The sequence below is a fragment of the Pinus tabuliformis genome, chromosome 6 (genome assembly GCF_031772625.1).
Source record: "Pinus tabuliformis cultivar Carrire ecotype Pingquan chromosome 6, CPIR1, whole genome shotgun sequence".
NCBI lineage: Eukaryota > Viridiplantae > Streptophyta > Pinopsida > Pinales > Pinaceae > Pinus > Pinus tabuliformis.
Window position 1 is genome coordinate 743,024,700 of NC_142292.1, and position 13,612 is coordinate 743,038,311.

Below are 13,612 nucleotides of genomic sequence, written 5' to 3' on the forward strand. Positions count from 1 at the left end.
CTCTAATGGAGTGAGGCCAGTAGGCAGAAAATTGTCCTTCAGTTCAAAAACTTCAGCCTGTGCTTCAGCTATTTCATCCAAATTCATTTGTTTCAGCTCTTGAATGTTTTTGTCATAAAAAATAGTTGGGTGCAGCATTTGTTTTGCTGCTTCAGCTGTTATAGTCTACTCATTTTGGCTCATTTGCTGTTGTGGGTTATCCATAGCATCTGTATCAATCTTTAGGTTTGAAAATTCTTGTTGTAAAGCGAGGAAATTATTGATCTATGCATCATTTTCAAAGACTTGCCAGTCTTTGACATTGTTAGGGACAACAGGCCTGTGCTTTATCTCAGTGGTAAAGTGGTGATTGGGCTCAAAAGGAAGCTTGCAAGTGCTAGAAAAAGTAGCTAGGATGTGTGCATGTAGATTATGGCTTCTTGGAATTTTAGCAAGCCGGGATTCAGTGAAGGTATTGAGTATTGTAGTGACAGCAGTCCTATAAGCTCTTAGCCTTCTATCATTAGTGACAAAATTGCCTTTCATTTGTTGTATGATTAGGTCGGAGTCACCTAGAATGGAAACTTTGGCAGCTCCTAGAGATTTGATTAGCTTAAGGCCTAAAAGGAGGGCTTCATACTCCGCCATGTTGTTGGTACATCTGAAGTTTAATCTATAAGCATGACCCTCTGCATGATTGTTTTGTGTATTATGGATCCACACTCCTGCCCCTACTCCTAGCTTATTAACTGAACCATCAAACTCCAAATACCATAGGATTTCTTGCTCTTGACTAGTATTGAGAGTTTCAACCATTTTAGGAGTGGGCAGATTTGAATTTTCTGTTTCGGGAGGTTCTTCTTGTGTGCTGGTTGCATTGATTGTTTTGACAGTTTCATGGGTATGGGCAACTGATTCCTCATTCATGCATGCTTCTTGCTCTAAAGCCAAAGGCTTATCATCAGTTGGAGGACTTGTTTCATCATTAAACAAAATAAAAGAATCCATATCAGAATGGATTGAATAGATAGGGAAGTTTTGGGGCTTTTCCTCACTACTTACCACATATTTCATAAGTGTTTCCCTATACAGTCTCTTTGGTTGCCCAAAGACCGAAATAGTGGCATAAGAGAGGTCTAATTGGAGAGATCCTTGGAGTTTTTTTCCCCAAGATCTTGATAAGAGCATGCCATACTTTGGTGAAATGTCAGCAACCACCACGTCCATTAGGATTGTTTTGTTGGGATATTGGACTAAAGACACACATAAGTCTTTGATTAAGCCTAAACACTTGACCTGACTTGAGTCAAAGGAGAATAAGTCTTTGTAGGGTCTTGTAACATCAAGGTTTAACTTCTCCATTACAGCTTTGGGCATAAGGTTGTGTGAGGCTCCTGAATCAAACATGGCATTATGCAAGACTTTATCATGTATGTGTAAAATGACATAAAAGAGTAGAACAACTCCATGTGTTGATTTTCCATCGACTTCACATATGAAAAGGAGCTCAGGTTGATCATCTAATACATTCACATCATCCCTATTCTATGGCATTTGTAGTGATCTTTTGATTTGCTGCCTATAGATATCATGATTTGCAAGTTCAGATAAAGGGATGGATATCTTAAGTTTGGCAATTTCTACCTCTAAATCAAATGGTTTATCCGATTGGGTTTTAGTATTGTGAGAGGCAGGCTTCCCTTTTTCTATTGGAGTATCAATGATTTGCTCTTGTTTTTCATTGATTTCTTGAACTATTTCTGATTTGGAAAGGTTTTTAGGAGTGCTATTTACATTTTCCTTTGAGGGAAAAGATACAAAAGGCTGATTTTTGGAGGGCCGAACATCTGTGACATCCTTTATGGTCACTTATTTTGGATTTGGGACTGTTTTATCAGTAGTTTCTATGAGGGCAGCCTTTTCTTTGATCTTCTTAGGCTTCTTGGTATCATTTGGTTTAACATTTTCGGGCACATCTATAGTTCTTGTCCTCAGCTTATACTGTTTGTGGACCTCATAAACAGCTAAATCATAACCTTGTTTAAAGTCAAAAGACTCACCAAACTTAGTCTGAAATTGATTTATATCATGGTCATCTTGGTCTTCTTGGGTTAGAAAAATTTGTTGCTCACCCTTCAAACCCATCAAGTTTATGTGAGTGTCCTCTGTCTGCTCACTAGATGTGGATGCTTCAGCATAGTTTTCATGAAAAGGAGGTCTTATATCATGGTTGGGGCTAGCCCTTCCAATGTTTGGGTTTTGGTTTTTCCTAAAATTTGGGTTTATGATAGTATTGGTTTGTTGTCCTTCCCATGATGTTTTTCTTTCCATGGTTCCCATTCTATCTTCAAAATTGTTCACCTTATTGAAGATTGCATCCAACTTTTGCTCAAATGCTGGGGGTTCTTCTTTAAAAGTGGTTCTTCTCTCAGCTCTTGCTCTGTTTCTTTTGGCAATCAGGTTTGCCTCCACACTAACAGCTACATTCTGCATGTCTGCTAAGGTTTGAGGGGCTCTCTCCCTCAATTGATATGCCATGTTGGTATCAAAACCATCTAGGAATTTATACAAAGCAAGATCAGGTGGAGGTCTGAGGTTCTGTGGGATTGCATTATAAACATTGTTAAATCTTGCACAATAGTCTAAGACAGCCTCTTGAGGGCCTCTTTTGATAGTATCATATTCTGATAATATGTGCAGGGGATCCTTCTTTTTCTCCCATCTGTTAAGGAATGTTTGGTAAAGAGCCTCTGGATCAGCTATGGAATTTGCAGGGAGAGCTCTAAACCAGGGTCTTACATCACCTGTGAGACTTTGGAAAAAAATCTTCATTCTTACATGATCATCATCTATTTCATAAGTCTCAAAATAGTCCTGCATTTTCTTGGTATGTTGCAGGGCAGTGTAAGAACTAGTAGCATCAAAATATGTGATTTTTGTTTGATAATCCTGAGGCATAGCCCCTGGATTTGCAGGTAACTGTAAGGGAGCATATCTATTCGCCATATTTACTGGTATAAGTGGAACAATAGGAAAAAATGGAAAAACTGGAACAGTAGTAACAACAGTGGTAATAGGAGGAGTATGTGCAGAGAATGGAGGAGTGGAAAAGGTGGGGGATGAACTAGGGGAAGTAAGGTTTGAACGAAATAAAACTTTGATAGGGGTTGGAACACAGCTTGGCTGAACTGTTTCAGGACTAGAATCAGCAAAATCTTCTCTTGACTCTAGCTTCCTAAGGTTCCTTGGGATTATATTGGGATTTTCAAAAGCAGCTGGGGGATTTGGGTCTGGATTTGACCTTGTATAACATGAATTCTTGTTGGGAGCCAGCTTCTAACTTGTTTTTTTGGAATTTTCTGAAGATTTCCCCAGAAGAGTCGCCAATATGTTATCACTCAGGTTGTCCCTTGGCTCCTTAAGGGATACGGCCGAGGTAACCACAAACCAATCTTTGGATTGCAGGTCCTAGCGTACCTGCAATCAGAGAGGGCTCTCTCTTTTATAATTTAGCTTTGTTTTGATATGATTTTAGGCTAGTTATGGTGTACATGGGTTTTGTTTAAGTTTTGGTGGGAAGGATGATGCTCTTCAAACGGAGTTGGACTGCAAAGTGTGAGAAGTTCAAACCATTGGGCATGGAGTCAAGGATGAGGGCTGCTAGTGCATTTTCTTGGTCACAAGAGGAACTACAGAACATTATAGTTTAAACAAGGAACAATATCAAAGTTGGAATAAGGATGAAATGGATGTCAGGGAATGAAAGATAGCTAAGTAGCTTTCATTATGCTAACAGAGGGAAGGCGAGTGAACATTATATAGGAGCAATCAAGGATTCCTAAATAAGAGTCATATATGAAAGAACTAGTGTAAATATGAGCAAAGAAGTATTCATATTTAGGACTAATTTAGAGGAAAACATGGAGAAATAACAGGAATTGAGAACAGAGTAAAACTAAGCAACATCTGGACTATTCTTTCTTCCTGCAATTTAGATCATGACATATAGATGATATAGCATACATAGAAATAGAAAACAAGGGAGAAAAATTTATTGTTCCATGAAGAAAACATTAGAATTCTACAATCAGATCTTTAGCCATCAAATCCACAAAGAGGCAGTCCATAAGCCAACATTCCAACAATCTTTGTTCATTAAATCTCTCGAAGTATACATCGCAAGTCCAGAAAGAGGATTATCAACCAACCAACCCTTAATACATTGCTCAGGGTGGTATTTACAAGCAAAATATCTACAAAACATATCTGAGGGAAGATCTCGGAAATAACTGTGATTAACCTAACTTATCCTGAAATAAATGTAACAAATATCTATCTAACTATTGCGTTGGGGTAGCTGTCTCAAAAATGAGTAAATAGGATGTCCTTTGAGCTTTGTGTTGTTCATTTGGTCATTATTGTGCCTCGAATTTTGATCTATTCCTTTTAGACGGCTTCAATGTTCATCGACCCTGATTAGATTTAGCTTTTAATGGCCTTTAACTTTGTACTGATACTCTTTGACTTTGTTGGATGTTCTTTAATGTTCCTTTGATGTGGCTTTAATTCTCCACTGATATTCTTTAACTGATACTCTTTGCCACTACACTGATACTCTTTAATATTGAATCGGGGCCTTTTCTCTCCTCTGATACACTTTGCCGCTACAAAATCGCCCCTGCCTGCCACTTTATGGCAAGATTTGACTGCTGTTGTGCCTTTCGTGGCCTTAGAATTGTTTCAGCGCTTGGCCGATCAAAACATTATCAAAACTGAAGAAATATTGCAAAAAATAGGAGGAAAAGATGCACAAGACTTTGCTGAGGCCGAAAATAAAGTTGTCGGGAGCTTATTAGGGCCAGAGCGATCAAGAAATGATTAGAGAATTCCTGCTGCCTTTGTTCTGGAGTTACGTGCGGGCACCGAACAGAAATCCTGAGAAAATGGCCCTTTTCCCTGTATAAAGGGAAAAAATGCTTAAAACTTGAATTTTGATAAAAAATGGGCGGAAAGCGAACACTGTAGCTTGGATTAAATCTTGGCCGTTGGATCACGTGAAGGTAGATCCAACGGTTGGCTTGAAATCGGTGATCGGCAATCGGCGGATCTCAAACCACTAGGCCTTCGAAAAGCGATGAACACGCTGACCCGATATACGCTCATTCTTTTATGGATTTCAGGTGCAGCCCATCGGCGGTCCCTTTCGGCAGATTTTAATGAAAATGGGTCATCGGACCTGAAATTCCCTTCAAAACTGCTCTTTATAATTTTTCGGATCCGGGTTACGGGGCATACGGTACCAACCCCTTTCAAACCCGAAACGCATTAAGCTCCTCTTTATAACATTTCGGCTCCGGAATATCGGAGCCCTCCCACTTTGCCATATCAAAGGCTCCTTTCGAACCCGATACTTTTATATGCTGCACTCTATAGTATTTCAGCTCCTGCGAGTCGGAGCTATATATGGGGCCGTGAATTAATATGGACCGTTGATCTGGGGGCCCGAATGGGCGACTGTGATTAAATCGACATTTCGCTATCGGCGGGGACATGGGGAAGTGCTTTATGGATATGCGATCGCTGAAATGGGAGCAATGCGATAAGATCTGGGCCGTTGGATGGGCGGGGTGATCGGACAACTGACGTGCAATCGGCATATCGCATCGGGGAAAATGGATCAGACGAATATACAAAGGGGTCAATACTTGTGACTGCCACCTTCGACAGTGATATCGTGTCGGAAGGGGGGGGAATGCAATCAGAGGGATGCCTTATGAGTCGACAACGGGCCACTTGCGATCGGAGGATGGTTTTTAAGCTTCAGAAGGGTTTTTAATGCATCGGAAGGGGTCTGATAGCATTTGAAGGGGGTTTTTGTGCTTTGGAAGGAGTCAAAATGCATTAGAATAAGGTTTAAGAAGCAAAACTGAGAGTTCTTGCTAAGTTTCAGGCAAACTTAGTAATTCCCAAGGGAATATTTATGGTTATATTTCAACTAGAGGAAGGGGATATGTAAATAGGGGGATTTTATACATAATTTAGTAAGGGGAAGGGAGAAATCATGGGATTTACATAATAATGTTAGGAGTTAATATGATTGTGACAAGAAAGCGCTAATTTTAGAGATCTTAGGCTTACAAAGGGAGATAGAACTTTGTAGAGGACATATGAACACTCCTTAAGTAAAGAAGATCTTTACTAAGGGAAATGATATGAAACATGATGAATTAAAGAGATATCAAGCAGACCTTGACCTCTTTAGGGGAATTAGTGAGTGATTTGGGGAAGAGGAAGAAGAGGAAGTTAGACATGCCTCGCTCGAGCTGATCCAAATGGAAAACTACCTCATACTTGTGATCTGAATAGATATAACACTTGAAAACATGAAATGGATCACAATTCATCATTCTGCCACCTCAAAACTACCTACCTAGCCTACTTACCTAAAAATTTTCTTCTTTTTGGTTTGGGTGCACTTGAACTAGCAGACCCAGTTTTTCAACTTTTCTTTTTGCTATCCTCCTATCTAAATCGATCCTTATTTCTTCCAGGGCTCAGATTAAGCAATTGAGCGCCCAAGATTCTCTACCTATCTACAAATCTGCCAAGATTAAACAGTTTGGATAGATATTTATTCTCTATCTCTACAACAAGAAATTTAAACCTAGGGAAGCCAAGATTAAGCTGTTTGGCCTTCCCTTAACTGTGAAACTCTTTAAAAATGGAACTTTTGCAGCATGGAAAAGATGAACATTTTTGGCACTTCCATTGTCAATCATGAAATATGAACACCTATTGAATTAGGAGGCTAACACTAGGGTCTACCTTAACTCCTTCATGAGTTACAATATGACCTAGATATTCCACCTCTTGTACTCCAAAGAAGCATTTGCCTCTTTTTGCATATAATTGTATCTCCTCCAATAGTTGTAGCACCCTATCAACATGTTCAACATGATCCTTCCAAGACTTACTGTAGATTAGTATATCATCAAAAATACTAACACAAATTTTCTAAGGAAGGGTTTAAAAATGGAATTCATCAAACCTTGAAATGTAGAAGGTGCATTGGTAAGGCCAAAAGGCATGACCAAAAATTCATAATGACCCTCATGAGTTCTAAATGCTGTTTTCAGAATGTCTTCAGTCTTCATTCTGACTTGATGATATCCTGAATGAAGATCTAACTTGGTGAAGTAAATTGATCCATGCAATTCATCTAGTAATTCATCAATGACAGGAATGGGAAACTTATCTTTAATAGTGAGCTTGTTGAGCTCCTTATAATCTGGACACATGCACCATGATCCATCCTTCTTGTGCACCAATACTACTGAAGCAGAGAAAGAACTTTGACTTGGTTGAATTATACCCGCCTCTATCATTTTTGCAACCATACGTTCAATTTCACTCTTTTGGGCATAGGGATATCTGTACGGCCTGATGTTTGGAGGAACACTTCCTGGAATCAGATGAATAGCATGATAATGATCATGAATAGGTGGGAGACCTTTGGGAGTCTCAAATACCTTGGAATGATTGTCCAAGACATTTTGGAGATATGGAGAAATAGATGATTCCAATGTGGAAACATCTAGCGAACATAATTGTGCAATTACACCTCTTTGTTCCTTTTTTAGAAGCTTTGTCATACTTTTAGAGCTGATTATCTTTCTCGGTTTCCCTACAATAACCCTTAATTCAACTTCCTTTCCTTCCATAGAAAATTTCATGAAAATTTCTTAAAAACTAAAAGCTATTGTACCCAAGGATTGTAGCCATTGGACTCCTAGTACAACATCAACACCTCCCATTGGAATGGAAAGCATTGGGCTATTCAATACATATTCTCCCATGGATAGCCTTATATTATGGAACTTTCTAGAGCAATTTATCATTCCTCCATTTGCATCCATCACTTGACACTCTGGTGCTGGATATAGGAAGCAATTCAATTCTTTTGCTATCTTACAATGGATAAAATTGTGGGTACTTCCTGAATCAATCAACACTATTAACCTTTTTCTTCTTGATTTGTCCTTTTATCTTGATGGTTTGAGGAGTGGTAATTCCCACCAATGCATTACAAGATATGGTCGGATTCATTTATTCTTTATCTAGGCTTTGTTCCTGGAGTATATCCTCTTCTTTTGACCTTTCTTGCTCCTTTTCTTCTTCCTCTTCACAATCAATGTAGAATACTTTCTTCTCAGCACACTTATGACCTTTAGTGTATTTGCTATCACAACTGTAAAAAAGCCCTTTTGCTCTTTTTTCTTCCAATTGTTGTGGTGTAAACCTTATAGGTTGTGGAAGACAAGGGGCAATAACACTTCTATCATTATAGTTGTGAGTGGTATTCTTCCTGGTTGCCATAATTTTGCTTTCCATTTTTCTTGCTAACCTGAATGCCTTCTCTAATGAATCAAGTTCCCAAAGGCGAACATCATGTTGGATATTATCCTTTAAAGTACCTATGAACACATCAATCCTATGCTCCTTTGGAATATTTTTTACCCTTATGTTCAATTTTTGGAACTCCTCAATGTGCTCCATTATTGAACCCTTTTGGTTGAGACTTATCAATTGGCTAAACAAAGTGTTGCTTTTTGTATCCTCATAATGTGCTATCAATTCTTCCATAAAAATTTCCCAAGTGATAATTTTTTTACGAGAGCAAAGCCATTGATACCATACAAACTGATTTGGTTCCAAATATAAAGTTGCAATACGTACCTTTTATGTATTTTGCACATTATTGAGATTGAAAAATTGCTCCATTTGTAATATCCATGTTGCGGGATCCTTGCCATCAAACTTCCTCATATCAATTTTTGGAATATGGTGGGTCTTTGGTCCAACATTAGAGTCTATGAAATCATGATTAACATTTCTTTTGTTCTCATCATGAGTTTCCTTTACTACCCTTTCACCATTAGTAAGCATTTCTTGTAGAAACTTTGTCAAATCTGTCTTCAAATCTTGCATGCCTGTCTTCAAATCTATCTTCAAATCATCCATATTAGCTTCCATGCCATTCATCTTAGCTTCCACACCCTTTATCTTAGATTCCACGCCATTTATCTTAGATTCCACATCATTTATCTTAGCTTCTGTTAGCTTTCGTGAGAGTGACATTTGTTGCACTTGGTCTTGTAATTTTGATATATCATGTAGCATTTCTTCCTCTTCTTCACGAGTCATGCTAGGGATTTCAGGTTGCTTACTAGGTGTTTGCATTTTCTTTCCTCGGGGCATAAATTACCGATAATAATGCTCTACTATGCCCTTTGAATTCTTCAAAATAATTTTTCAAACCAAGCTTAAGGAAAAATTTAAAAAAATCTACACACCTTTTTTCACTTTGTAGGAGCTCGATATTGCCTTTGATGTATCTCTGTAACTTTGGATCATCCAATTATGAAATTGTGACCTGCATTAGTCCTTTATGTCCTCTTTCCATGCCACTAGTCTGATCCAAATTGGATTCTCCAAGGAAGAGTTATGCAAAATCTCCCATAGTGACCTGATTATAGACTAGTTCAGTAGTGCGAACTTGTACGATGTTCCACGAGGCACTGTTTCAAATTTTTTCTCTGAAAATATATACAAGAAAGTACAGTCCATCCTCTTTCTGTACCTGCTTATGAAATTTCAATACGATGCTCAGAGAGAAAGTTATGACGATTTTCCCAACATCACCTGTTTGGAATGTAATTCAAGAGTCTGCAAAAAGACCAACTTCCTCAGATCATATCTCTGCAAATATATCACAAAAATCTCTGAAATTCAGACCCAATGTTTAGTGCGATTTCTTCTCAAATTGGTTTTTTTTAGCTTATGAAACATCACAGAAAAAAAAGTTATAACGAAAATGCCACAATCGCCAATTTGGAGTAGCGAAACCCTAGAATCCAAAGCTCTGATACCAAACGTTATGAAACCAGCTCACAAAAAGATAGAAAAGATAGTTAAGCGCCTTATAATTCAGCCTCTTCGAGGGGGAAACCTCCTTTACATTACACAAATGAACAATTCTTGGATGATTCAAATGACAAAACCTCCTTTCTATATATAGGAGTCTAAGGAGTCACAATATAACCCAGCCGACCTAACAATAATAATATAAAGCCACAAAAATAACAACATAGGGATTCTATGGGCCATAGTAATAAGAATATGGGGACGATAGGGGCACAACAATATTAATAAGGGATACAACAACAATAATAATGGGGTAATCACTAGCATTATAGGGACCTAACAGAAAGTTAATTTCCTTTAGATTTCAGAATCTTTAATTAATTATTTTCTGTATAAATCTATGAATTAGTTGAAATACACAAAATAGAGAATAAAAAATACATACACACCATATCGAAAAATTAACAAAATATTTTACAATGGTAAAACCTTGACTAGAAGGTAATGCCACTGTCCTCTAGATTTCAAAATCTTTATTTACTTATTTTTTGCTCAAATGTATGAAATGGTTGAATTACAAAAAATAGAGAATTGAAAATACATACACACCATATCCAAAAATTAATAAAATATATTACTTGTAAAAACTCAACTAGAAGGTAATGTAACTTTCCTCCTTTTTATTGTATGAAAATACAAAGAAAGAGATACTTTATATAGATTTACTTGAGATTTGTGTCTTATATGGTACTTTTGGCTAATCTTCTTAACTATTGATTTAATACAATAACATAGAATGAAACATCTTCTCCTCCTAGTGGTAAAGTATTCACCGTTACTTGATAATCATTCAGGGGTAAGGTTTTGACATCTTCAATCTTCAATTAGAGTTATGGTTTTGGACCTTCTAGGATGTTACTGAAATTCCAGACATGGATAATCCCATATGTGTGTGTAATGTGGCATCTTATTCCATGGTGGTCAACACCATAGATCAATTTGCAGGAGGCATAACACTTGCATACAATCTTTAATTAACATGATTTGTACATTGTTGAAAATGATATTTGAGTGTAAATCAATATCAAATGGCTCAACTAAAGCTAATAAAGTTTTAACCCCCTAAAATGTCATTTGATACCTCAAAATAGCTTCCAAATATTTCAAACCCCAATTTTCCAAACAAAACCTATTATTAAAATAAACTTGTAAGCTTATTCTTCTAATTTTCTTTTTTACTTAATGACATTAAGATATAAAATAAATAATATAATAATCTAATCCAAAATATAAATTAAATGATTAAAAAATATACTTCCAAAATTTTAACCCTATTAATACATACCTAATAAATCCAAATTCAAAAAGCATATTTTTAAAACATTATTGTAATTTTTTTAATTAAAAATCGCGTTTGTAAACATTGTTCTTACCAATTTTAAAATCTAAAAGCGAATGACCTCAAAATATGGAAAACAATATAAAATATTAATTTAATACATATATATATATATAGATAGATATATAATTCTTAATATTAACCTTTTCCCTCTTATTACCAGTGTTGTTGCAGACTTGACTCACGCATTATCGGACTTTCTTTTCATGTAGTAGACAGTGAACAAAATATTCCATCAATCTATTACTTTTTAATTTATTTATTCATTAGGTTAGTGTTAAAATTATATATATTATAATGATTTATTTTTTATTTTTTAATAATATTTTATTTATGTTTATAAAAAAAATTATTTTATTTAGCAAATTATTATTCTTATTTTCATAAATTTTTACTAAATCTTATTAAAATTAAAAATATTATTTATTTCATTTTTTATAATCGTAAAACTTTTAAATAATTAAATACTTGGTACAATTTTCATAAATGAAGTGGAAAAAGATATGCTATATCTATATAGAGGGTGGTGGGGGAGTTTCCTCCAATATCTCCCACTCTCATAACCCCTCACTATTATCTCCATTTCCAACCCTAGTGAGGAATGAGGATAGGGAGGGTTGGAGAAAATACTTGGGGCAAGCGATATTGGAGAAATCTCCTTCCCATTCACTATGATGGTAAGGGTAGGGGTGATATCAAGGAAAACTTAACACCCTAATAGGAGGTGGGGGGAGTGACATTTGGGAAAACTTATCAAGTTTTATGTAAGAGAAAACTTATTGAGTTATCTACTATATCACCCCCAACAAATGATGTTGGAGCATGATGGTGGACATAACATTGGTGAGTTATGAGGGTGGGGCTAGGGAGAGGATATATTGGGGAAAATTATCCCTTTCCCCTTATGAGGGTGGAGGATTGGGGAGAGATACTGGGGAAAAATTATCAAGTTTTCCTCAATATATCCTCTACCACCCAATATTTCTCCAATATCCTTCTCACCACATGACATTGGAGAGAGGTTGTTAAAGAGGTATTAGAGAATGTTTATTCTTATTTTTCTTAGTATTGAACCTACCAACGCTTTGTTCTCCCACTGCCACCAATATGAGGTTGGGGGATTTGGTGTGGACATATAGGGAAATAAATTATTCTTTGTCCCATATGAGGGTGGGGGGTTAGAGGGAGATACTAGGAAAAAATTATTACGTTTTCTCCAATTCATTAAGTTTTCCCTCATGTCATGGACCCCTTGGCTCCACCACACATACACATAAAAATTTCCCCCAATGTCACCTCCAAAACCCTCACCCTCATATGTGCCTCATATTAGTTATATGAGGTTTGGGGGTGGAGAGGGGGATATTGGTGAAAATTTGTATGTGTATGTGTGTGGTGGAGCCAGGGTGTTAGGCCCCTATACTACTAGTGTAACCCCTTATTGTTATTAGTACAACCCACTTATTATATTGATGTACCCATGTAGTGCCCATATTGTTACTATTGTGCCCCATAGAAACCCACTATTGTTATTATTGTGCCCTTACATTATTATTGTTATGTCGGCTCTGATTATGTTATGACCCCTTGGACTCCTATATATAGAAATGAGGTATTTTCATTTGTATCATCGAAGAATTGTTCATTTATGTAATTTGAAGGAGGTTGCCCCCTCTAAGAGGCTGAATTCTAAGGCGTTGATCTATCTTTTCTATCTTTTCTTGAGCTGGTTTCATAACATTTGGTATCAGAGCTTTGGATTTTAGGGTTTTGCTGCTCCAAACAGGTCATCGTGGCATTTTTGCTATAACTTTATTTCTGTGACCTTTCAGAAGTTTAAAAAAAAACCCATTTGAGAAGAAATCCCGCTGAACCTTTGGTCCAAATTTCAGATCTTGTCGCGTGATATTTGCGGCGATATGCTCTGAGGAAGTTGGTCTTTTTACAGAATCCTGAATTACATTCAAAACAGGTGACCTAGGGAAAATCGTCATAACTTTCTCTCTAGGGATCGGATTGAAATTTCGTAAGAAGGTACAGAAAGAGGACGGAATTTAGTTTCTTTTATATATTTTTCAGAACCAAAGGTAAAAAATTGTACACGTGGCACTTCATACAAGTTCAGTCTTCTGGAAAGGTCTATAATCAGGTCATCTTGGGAGATTGTGCATAACTCTTTCTTGAAGAATCCAATTTGGATCAGACTGGTGGCATTGGAAAGAGGACACAGAGAGCTACTACAGGTCAAAATTTCAGAACTAGATGATTGGAAAGTACAGAGATACATCAGAGGCAATATCAAGCTCCTAC